The 10,993-nt window shown below is 36.5% G+C and overlaps 1 non-coding gene across 1 annotated transcript; it reads left to right on the forward strand.

Moving 5' to 3' along the window:
- Positions 1–7,844: 7,844 nt before the first annotated feature.
- On the forward strand, positions 7,845–7,916 carry Trnah-gug (transfer RNA histidin (anticodon GUG)). The gene has a single exon. It is a non-coding gene; the product is annotated as a tRNA-His (tRNA).
- The last annotated feature ends 3,077 nt before the right edge of the window (positions 7,917–10,993 follow it).

The following is a 10,993-nucleotide window of genomic DNA, read 5'->3' on the forward strand; positions in this document are numbered from 1 at the left end:
CGATTTTGCACTTTTAACCAATCTAACTAAAAAAGGGAAAGACATACCGATCCATTATGGAAAGGAAAGGTAAGAAGAAATATTCTTGTTTTGAAAAATACGAGATTTCCCTTGAATATATTTAAAAACAACCCAAGAGTTTATTTTTAAAAATAAAGTTAAAGAAAATATATTATTTTCATAAATTTCTGTAAGGAAAAAATTCAATTCAATTTAGTTCAGTGATAATAGGGAAGTTACCGTAAAAGCACTTACTTTCGCGAAAATGAAGATAACTGTGAGTTCGCGAACGAAAAATTTCGCGAATTTTATATAAATGGAACCGAAATAAATTGAATATAAAAAGTTGAAATTTTTTGCGAAGCTTAAATTTTTGCTATTACGACTGGCACACGAAAATTAAAGCCTCGCGAAAATAAGTGCTTTTAAGGTAAGTATTTTACTCCAATGCGATTTAAAAGCGTTAGGAACCAAGACTTAGCAATGATCCCAGGATTTGTCTGTAGAAGATTCTCAACGCGTTGAAAAATTTATGTATTTTTTAAACATCAGAAAGAAAAAAAAAATTGAAAAACACTGAAGATTTTTTCGAATATCGGTGGGAAGACGGCCACTATCTAATTTTTTAAGTTAAATTAATAGTTGGACAATATGATTTAACTTATAAAAGTTATTGTTAATATTCTTGGGGGTAATTAATAAGTGATAAACAATACATACAAAATCTACAAAGAATAAATTTTTTTAGTAAAATTATTTATCTCAATGTGAACACGATTTTTACCTGTCCTTTCAATGAAGCGACATGATGATAATTCGGACGCTTGCATTTCGGGTGAAAATTTTTAGCGTCATATTATTGTCACCAAAAGTAGGTATCCCAGTGTTTGGCGACAATATCCTTTTAACGAAAATTAGTGTCAGACAGTTTTTCAAAAGTAGGGAGGGCACTACCGCCGACTTCATGGGACTTGAGGGGGCTCTCCCCCTTCCCCCTAAATTTGTGTGTGGGTATGTCCTTTTTTTTTAAAGAGGAAGTGGAAAATGCTTTACTTGAAGAAGTGCTTCTTTTTGCTTGAGGGTCAATGAGACTTATTAAGTTTTTAGGAATTTGTAGGCAATTATAAAATTCTATATATCAAGGCAAAGACCCTATTTAATTGACTGAAAGATGTTTTTTGTTTTCCTAGACTTGCCTTTTCTGGATCTAAAAAAGCTACTTAGAGTATGTTGCATAAAATATGAGGGGGAAGTTTGCTGCACTTCAAAAGTTGGTTTTAAAGACTAACAGCCGCAAGCAATATATATCCACTGCACGGCTCTCCACAAAATAAACCTGTAAAAATGTCCCTTAAGACAAGGGACATGGTCTAATTGAACCAGAAAAATTTGCATACCAATTTTCAGATTCCTATATCTTGAAAACGTCGTGTCACGTATTGCTGGTTCATGCAAATTACACACATCTGAAACTATGTAAAAAGGCATTTTCAAGGTGAAAAAATAGGAAAATCCCCCCCCCCCCCGGCTGAAGTCCGGCCCCCTCAATAATTTTTGCAAGTCGGCGCCCTTAAGGAAGGAGGAGTATTATCCAAGGTATTTCGAAACGATTACGGCAAATTTGGTAACATTTGAAATCGCATCAAGAAGCCACAATAGTTGAAGTCTCCCAAAATAACTAATGCAAATACAGGGGGATTACGGGTGGCTACAGTTCTGAAACAGTTAGTACTTCAATAGCCATATAGAGAAGGCTTTAGAGGCTATTTTCAAGAAAGAAAATAACAAATAAATCTTTTTAACAAAAAATGATATGTTTTGGAAATTCTTCAAATTTGTATGATTAAATGTCGTGCTTTCGTTTCTAAATGAATATTATTTCGTTCTTTATACTTATTGATATTTTAGTTTTATGATGTGAGAGGAAAAGGATGGAGTTCGCTTTTTAATCACGTCAAAGCGGTGTTATTTTTTTAAACAATCACGATTGCTTATTGTTCTCATTTGACTGTTTTGACGACCTATCATTTTATTTTCCCACCAGCACCCTCTGCCAGCACCACCGTCACGTCGACCGGCCTCACGATGCTGCTCCTCTTGCGAAAACCGTCTCCAGGTTGCGGCCATATCCTACACACACACACACGCATACACACACATACACACACTCATGCCTGCGCACAGACACAAACACACGCTCCTTCATGCCTGCACAGACACAAACACATATGCCTACATACTCACACACGCTCATGATTGCGAAAAACATAATTTGAATTCAAGATGCCAAAAATTCAAATTAATATATATATATATATATATATATATATATATATATATATATATATTGTCAGGTTTTGTTACAAATCAATTTTTTTGAGATGGATTATGTTCAAATGATGATTTCGTTTTGTTTATTAATTGGTATTTCACCATGGATAGACCCCCCTCCCCACAGCCATTTTTATGTGCTTTTTTGAGGGTTTATACCAAGGAGACGGGAGGCTCATGAGGAGAGAATTCATCATTTATTCATCTATAAGAAATGCCGCGTTAATGAGCACCCGAGAAATGCCGAGTAATAAACTAGTTCTGAAATATTTGAATCAGCAGAAAGCTCTTTTTTTTTTTTTTTTAACCTGACATGTGTGCTTTTGATTGGTGCCTCCTCAATTATCAATCCGTTGTCTCTCGTTTAATCTATTCGTTTGGGATACGATAAGGAAATATATAATTTCATTAAAACGCTAAAAGTAAAAAAGTATGTTCATCGAATTGTGAATAAATAATGAAGTAATTAGTTCAGATGAGAGTTTACATCACAGCTCAAACCGCACACCTTTCTCGCGCGAGATTACTAACTGGTTCTTATCTTACTAGATCATTTTCGGGAAAACATATTTCCTCTTGGGGAGTTATGCCAATTCCACTGATACTGCAGGGGTGCTCCCCCTCTAAGAGCAAGAGTGCACCCCCTTAAATATCTCAAAGTTATCCCCCCCCCCCAAAAAAAAAACAAGAGTCCTTCCAAAAAAAGTTAAAATTACCTTTAAAAACACCCATTAAAAACTTCAATGGTGCAGTTTGCGCAATAATCCCCCCCCCCCCCTCAGGTGGGCACCCCTGGATACTGATATCTCATTTGAAAAAGAGCGGTATTAATGGCATGAATTTGAGTTCTGATACTTTCGCAATACCGCTGCGAAGATGAAGCAACTTCATCGCAGAAAGAATAACCCTTCCCTCTTTTAATTTTGACTAACCAAGAAGAAGTAAACATTTTCAAGCTCAGGCTTCATCTTTACAGAATCGTATTGTACGGGAAATTAAGTTATAGTACAGGATCTGACAGCACTTCTGTAGGAAAGTTTGAGTAGGGAGAGTTTTTTTTTCAAAAATGCTTAGTAGATGTCCTAGAAAGTATTTTGGACTCGGGTGGACATCCGCCACCTGGTCACTTCTCCTGCTATGACGTCACCAAAGATGGCGGCCGCTCGCTCTCATAAATGCTTATTACTTCGATAGGAAGATTGAGTACGGAGAATTTTTCTTACTAAATGTTTAGTAGGTGTCTTAAAAAGTATTTAGAGCTTATGTGGACATCTGACATTTCGTACATTTTTTAGCTATGACGTCATCAAAGATGGCGGACGTGCGCTTTCGTCCCCATATAAGCCCAAATTTATGGTAATACTTAACCAACAAAAATGAAAATTTGGCCAGTAAGTTACAATTAGTGTTTTTAAGGCGAATAGCAATGTATTTTTACTACTGCTATAGCTCAATAATTATTTTTATTATTTTTTTGTTGCACTTAATTAAATTATATTTAAAAGGGGTTGTTACAAGTTGGTTGCAAACCCGTACTATTACACTTACAGAAAGAGGAACAGGTTACTTCATTTGCTCTACAAGTACAGGAAGATTTGGCATATTTCAATCAATTACATGCTCTAATAAAATCAGTTGGAAATCTCTGTAAGTTCTTTTTAGGCATCAAATCATCATCTACCACTGCAAAACCAAATTCACAAGGATCTAAGTCAACAGCAACATCGCCAATACAATGTCGTTGTAGGTATGTGTAAAAATATGATCTTAATAAGTGGCACTTAGCACAGCTGCTAGCAGGCCGCAAGTTATCAGTGTCAATATTTTTCTCATGATGATACAGCCATAACCTAAGTTCATCTAAAAATTTACAGAATGACCCTTTTCTCAGTTCTTGCACTAAGTATTCTTCTGCAGATTTAAGGCTTTGCTCTATATAAATCCAGTCAGATGATACGCCAAAACTCTCCAAATACTCTACAGATGCACAATGAAGAGCAGATTTTGTGGTGCCAAATTTACTTTTATAATTTGATCCAGATAGTGCGTGGATGGCAGGAAGCAACGAACATAAGTTTTCACCCATTTTTCGGTGAATATCATTAACAGATAAGAATCATGTAGAATCACCAAACTCCAGTAAACACCCAAAGTTCCTGAACACCAAATCGTTGAAGAGTAAGATAGTGAAACAAAGCTAACATCATTGTATCAGTGTCGGCGCTAACAATAACGATTTTAGTGAACCCACACAGGGATGCATATTTTGAATGAATCAACATTCTGAAGTCAGATTCCTCTACTGTCAGATAGTTTAATTCTAGGCGATTTATCTGTTTTCCACTTTGAACAGATGTACAGTTAAATATTACATCATCCTCTTCATCACCATGAAAGGTACTAAAAGTGTGGTTGGTATTATGTGGTGTTTGAGTCAAAGAAGCTGTCACTGTATCAGCAATGAACTTTTGCAACATCAGTTTGTTTCTTGAAGATCTCCAAAAGCTGCTGAGTTGGACAGGCAGTGGAATATCTTCTGAGATTTTGACCACATCTATAACGATGCTGCTACCTTGTCTTTGCACCCTTTCAGAATTTTTAGGAGAAATTTTGCGATAACTGTCAAAAATGTAATTTACTCTTCCACAGTTCTTGGTGACGCTCCCGATGTATGACGAAAAAGCTGAAACAGTTCCACCAAAGGTTTTATTTTCATTTGTCATAACCTTTCGTACAGAGTTCATGACGTCGACTATAAAACAGGTTTTATCGTCAGACTTGAACCAGGTATCATCACTGGTGCTACCATAAGATGTTTCCAGCTCTTTTAACCATGCACTTTTTTGTGGTTTTACCATTAGCCCTTGGTCATTGAACAATGAACAGTTTTCAGATAGCTCATAACGAAAGAGCTCTTGCATGTCATACGAACAAGCCTGAGCTATTTGTATTATTCGGTGAGATGACATGTTCGATATCTTTTAAGTAACTTTCCTTGTAGCACCTATACTTTTCGCTTTGGTGCAATGAAATGGTGGCAACATGGCTTTATGGATGATGCTTGATATTCTTACTGTTTTGTCCTCGTATCGTGTTTTCCGCAATGTACAATTCATCTCTTCGCCGGTCTTAAATAATTTTAATATTTTTTCCTCTGTATCTTGGGAAACCAGTGCTTTTGTTAGCAGATTGTGCAATGGATTAGGAAGCATATGCATATCAAACGGATTACCTTTGTGTAATATATATTTAAACATTGATACAACCTTTGCATCTATGTTCTAAGTTTGTTTATTCGAAAATTCATGGTGAATGTTCAAACCTCCGACAAAAGCTGTTAATAGTCTATAGAGTCTGTCACCTCTCAAAATAGATTTGATATCATCAACCTTTCATAATCATGATACGTTACTTCTCATTCTGCTACAAAATCTTTCTGTTTAGTTCGCCCTAAGATGCCAGATGAGCTTTTTTGGGATCTATTAATGGTTTGTTCTAATGGAATAAAATTTCTGAGAAGTTGGACGAGTTTAAAAAAATTGTCCCAGTACAAAAATTGCTCTGACATTTTCCTTCCTCCGCTGACAAACCTCTCAAAGTCTGAGAAGAGTTTTTCCACATTACCATCTACAGCTATACGATCTTATTTTTTCCCCATGCCAGATAAATATTCTGCTGAATGTTCTATAAGTTTTTAAATTCTGTAGCGTAGGACTCAATGGAACTTGCTTTCAAAAACGATTTCACCTGCAATCTGAACATGGTTTCTCCCAACATGAACATACCCTTGACAACTCTCACATAATTCTTTCCATGTAAAACCGATTGTAGCACATTTACTCAAAGACTGAACATTCAATAAACACACCTGATATTCCACTTCCTCGAAGATATTTACCTAAACAACATAGCACAATTTTAGCCATATAGAATGCACCAGACACCAGTACAATATTTGAAAACTTATCTGGATTGCTAAGTTGCACTTCACGTGCAATAGCGTATACACCTTCGTCACAGGTTACTGGTAAGTAATTTTGATCCAACTAATCGAGAACACTATTGAAATACAATTGTCATAGCACAAAAGATCGGCGCCGAAAACACTTGATACATCCTCCAAATCACAAGTGCGAGTGAAAACATCATCTTGCAAGTGTAATGTGGCTTTTTAAAACTCCTTAGCTCTCGGATAGCCACTTATTCTGTACTTCTCGCAAATGCGATTATGTGATACATGGTTACAGATGATACACAATTGTAATCGATGAGGAATGCCTCCTGCTTGAGAACTGTGATAACGTGCACGCTTCCTTCCAGATTTCTTAAACTTTCCTGCACATTCGACTGAGCAGTAATGATGCCGTCATCTTCATCTTTTGATTTTTCCTTCCCATTTTGAAGCTGTAAAAGAGGTTTCTTATGACAGTATTGCTTACAGCATTATTCATATGGTAGTACAACTCTTCCTCACTTAACGCGTTCAAACGCTTAGTAACTACGTCATTTCGCAATTTTGCAGCGGCCCTGATTTTTTCACGACCATTTTCTGTACTTATCACACTATTGTCGCTTTTATTACATATAATGCAAGTCTTTTCAACTGGTTGAAGGTCTCTTATGCTGTCTTTTGACACTCTCGACAGTTTAATAATATCCATATCTCAAATTTATTTTGGTAAATCTCGAACAAAAGAATCATTCAGATTAACGGCGTTTCATCATCTCAAAAACCACCCTCTGTCGCACTCATAACACATCATATAATTCTATGGTTGCCAACTTACTACTTCGAAGAATAACAACGCGTTCGAATGTTATGTCTGCGCGGCCTATAGTGGCGCGCCTAAGTGGAACTACTAATAAACATTCTAATTAATTAGTTACACCAGGTGAAAATGGCAAATGAAATTTATTTTACATAAATAGTTTTTGAGTATAATTTTATACGGTTGTTCAACGATTGACAGTTGAAAAAATAACTTTAAAGAATGAATTTTAAAAAAGGAAAATAAATTAAAAACAATAAAATAAATTGTTTTTAAACTACTTTTTCAGGAAAACTTTAACACTGTACCTTAAAAGTAAACTAGTTAATATAAATTAGTATAAAAATGTGCAAGAATCCTACAAAAAAGTCAAGTATTAAAATAAATATGAGCATTTACGTGATCAAGATGCCGCCATCTTTGATGACGTCATAGCAGAAGTGACCAGGTGGCGGATGTCCACCCGAGTCCAAAATACTTTCTAGGACACCTACTAAGCATTTTTGAAAAAAAAATTCTCCCTACTCAAACTTTCCTATAGAAGTGCTGTCAGATCCAGGACTATTAGCTGAAGCGGCACAATATCGATAAAATCTGTAGTGCTGCCACCTCTGGGTGAAAAGGAGAAATTGGAAAGTAGCTTAAGAATCTCACGGTTCAATGGTCTGGTCACCCCCTTCCTGCTGCTGACGAATTTAGAGCAACAATTGATTTCTCAGGAAAAGTATTGGGCAATCTTTCATCGCCGTGATCGTATAGTGGTAAGTACATTGCGTTGTGGCCGCAATAACCCAGGTTCGAATCCTGGTCACGGCAAGTATTTTTTTTTTCTTTCTGTTTTTAACCGAACCAGCAAAAGAAAGAAAGAAAGAAAAAAAATAAATAAATAAAAGGAAATGAAAAAAAGTCACATTATTTGATTCACGAGTTTTTTTGCGCATTAAAAGTTGAAAAAAAAAAAAAAAAAGAATAATTGCAAATAAGTAAACGTGACTTATAGTTGGGGTAAAGCTAAATTTGTAGCATTGTGAAGCCTACGTAGATCCTAACTACATCATTACAAAACGGCCAGGAACACCATTGATGAACTACCCTTTCGTACGTGACGCCATTACCATCTGCACATTTGCTTAGAGCTAGCTCACGACTTTTGTTGCCTCAGCGATGAAACTTAGGTGAAAACGATCAAGCTACACTTATGCTCATGAACGAAATTCTTCGTTCTAAAGGCATCCCTCCCCCAGTCCAGTGGCGTAACTGCGTACCGTACGACACAGCAACGCGGGGAGGAGGGGACGGAGTCAGAATGGGCCCGAAAATGTTTGAGCGTTATTTTCATTCAATTTGATTAAATTCTTCAGAAAATCAAACTTAGTTTGAAAAGCGGTTTTGATTCCGGAGCACCAAAACTTTGCACTTCTTTCCGATGTAAGTAGAGATGGACTCAAACAAGATATCGGGGGCCCTAGACCGAACAACTTTTCGGGGCACGCTTGTAGTCAAACATCACAATTTCTGCAATTTGATGAAACAGTTTTAATCATTTGGGGGCAACCAATTAGCAGGGTCCTTCGACCCTAGGGCACGGCCTAGTTTTGGCTTATTCAGTCATCAGGGACTGAGTAGAAAGGCCTCCGATCTTCATGCGCGAAAACCAAACCTTGGTTCGAGCTCGAGGACATACGTATCATAATGCCCCCCCCCCCCCAGGTCACCTGCCCCGGTGAGAAGGAAAAATCTGAGTCCTCACCTCACGGGAGCCCGGAAAATGACAACCAAGAGACATTTTTGGGTAGGATCTGTATTTAGGGACTCAGATGTCTGCCTTAAGTACCAGTCTCATGCACGTCACATATTCTTAAAAAAATTCAACTAGCAGAGAGATGTGTACTCGCGGAAGTTTGCCGTTATTTATATAGGGCCCGATTAACGAGTGAAAAGAGCCCAAACTAATCCCGTCATTTGGGAAATCAGGTGGCAGAGGCCAAATGATGCCCCCCCCCCCCCTAAAATTTAGAAACATAGTGTAATTATGCATTTTTACGTGAATTTTGATACTTTTTTCGATAATAAAATACATTGAATTCATACCCTTTGCCTTCCTGCCCCTTCCCTAGAAGACTTTGGGATGACGGGCCCTGCCCAAACTTAGCAAATTTCATTAATTTATAGATGCTGCAAAAATTTCATTTAAAAATGAACTCAGCTATAAGTTGGATTACTGACAATTAGCAAATTATTTAGCTATAACTTGGAGGCAATAAAGAGAACAGGGCTTTCCCAAGTTTTTAAGGAAGGCGCAGAAAATTAGATTTTAATGCAAAAAAAAAAAAAAAAAACTGTAGGTACCTTCGAGGGGATAAAAGTTTTTTTTTTTTTTTTTTTAAGAAAGAAAAAGAGGGAATAAAAAATGAAGAGATAAATTTTTCCTGTGCATTTTAAATAGAAATGGAATCTTATTTTTTTTAGAAACCCCAGAGAATCTGAATTATTAAGAAAACCTAAATAAAAGCCCCCAAAATGTATGCTGCAGTCAAAATTACTCATTGCATTATGGAAACCTATGGCTAGCCAAACGTGATAGTTTCATAAAGGCCGCTGACAAGTAAACATTAATAATTTCTTTCGAGAAGCACAGCAAAGTAGAGAAACATACATGGGCCGCCGAAATATGTTTCAAATTGAAGCCAGGGCTGACGGAAAGCAATGTCAATCTTCAACCTAATCGCAAACTAGTGACCCGGCTCTTAGAGGGCCCTAGCTCAGAATCAGAGTATTTTAAGTGTTATGGAGAAGTGAGGTTAGGCGATCAAACTGACAAGGAGTCCGTTGTGACTCTCTGAAGCCCTGATCGAAGCATTGATCGTCGATAAAAGTTAATGTGAAAAACAGAAAAAGTATATGAAAACACAAATAAAATGATAATATTCTGAGTACTTTTCCTGTAATGTACGCTTTAATCATACGAAATAAAGTATTATTTTTCTCCCTGCTTTTCATAGTTTAACTACTGCCAATGTAAACTACTACAATGCCTTAATTATACATTTTTTATGAAAATTTAAAATAGATAGAAGCCATCTGAGTTCTTATCAATATCAATTAGCAAGAAATCCTATGAAAGTATCTAAAATTTAACAAAGCTTGCTTAAAATAATAATAATAATAATAATAACTCGATTTCAAGCAAGTTTTTCTTTTCTTTTAAGTGTAACAAATGCTCCGAATTATAGCAGTAGTAAAATTTACTTTTGAATTCCTTTCTTATTTCAATTATTTTGTGGTAAAAAAATCATGAGCAAGGGATGGTCAGCGAAGGGCCCTCCGAAGAACTGAGTTGAATGAGATCTCTCAGAGCACTTATTCACGTCGTAAATGATCTTTAGGGAAATGGGGATTTAATCGTTAGTTCTAATCCTTTGTAATCACTTATCTTTAAAATATTTCACAGTACTTTTTACCTTCTTAGAAGATCATTCACACTTAGGATTTTTTTTTCCTTCTTTTCTTGTTCTAAAGCATGTCAGACATCCTGAAAAAAGTACAACAGTAAACCTTATTTAAACTATCGAGTTCAACTTGAATTTATCTCATTGTAAAATAACCATATGGAAGGGATTGGTAGCGCATTTTTGTTTGAATCCCACGGTCCGATTTGATTCGGACAGCAGTTTCTTCGGAGAAGTGTTCCTGTGGGATGCGTCACCGCCTCTTTAATCTTTTCCCTTTCTTCCTGTTCTTTTAGAATGTACCTTTGGGATTTGTAGTGGAGGGGGATTTCAGTTGCTCCAACTCGAATGACAGAAAGTTTATTGACGGTTGGTGCCTTGGGGATTTCGGTTGCTCTAACTCGAATGACAGAAAGTTTATTGACCGTGTTGGTGCCCTGTGCA

The sequence above is a fragment of the Uloborus diversus genome, unplaced genomic scaffold, assembly GCF_026930045.1.
Source record: "Uloborus diversus isolate 005 unplaced genomic scaffold, Udiv.v.3.1 scaffold_436, whole genome shotgun sequence".
Classification (NCBI taxonomy): domain Eukaryota; kingdom Metazoa; phylum Arthropoda; class Arachnida; order Araneae; family Uloboridae; genus Uloborus; species Uloborus diversus.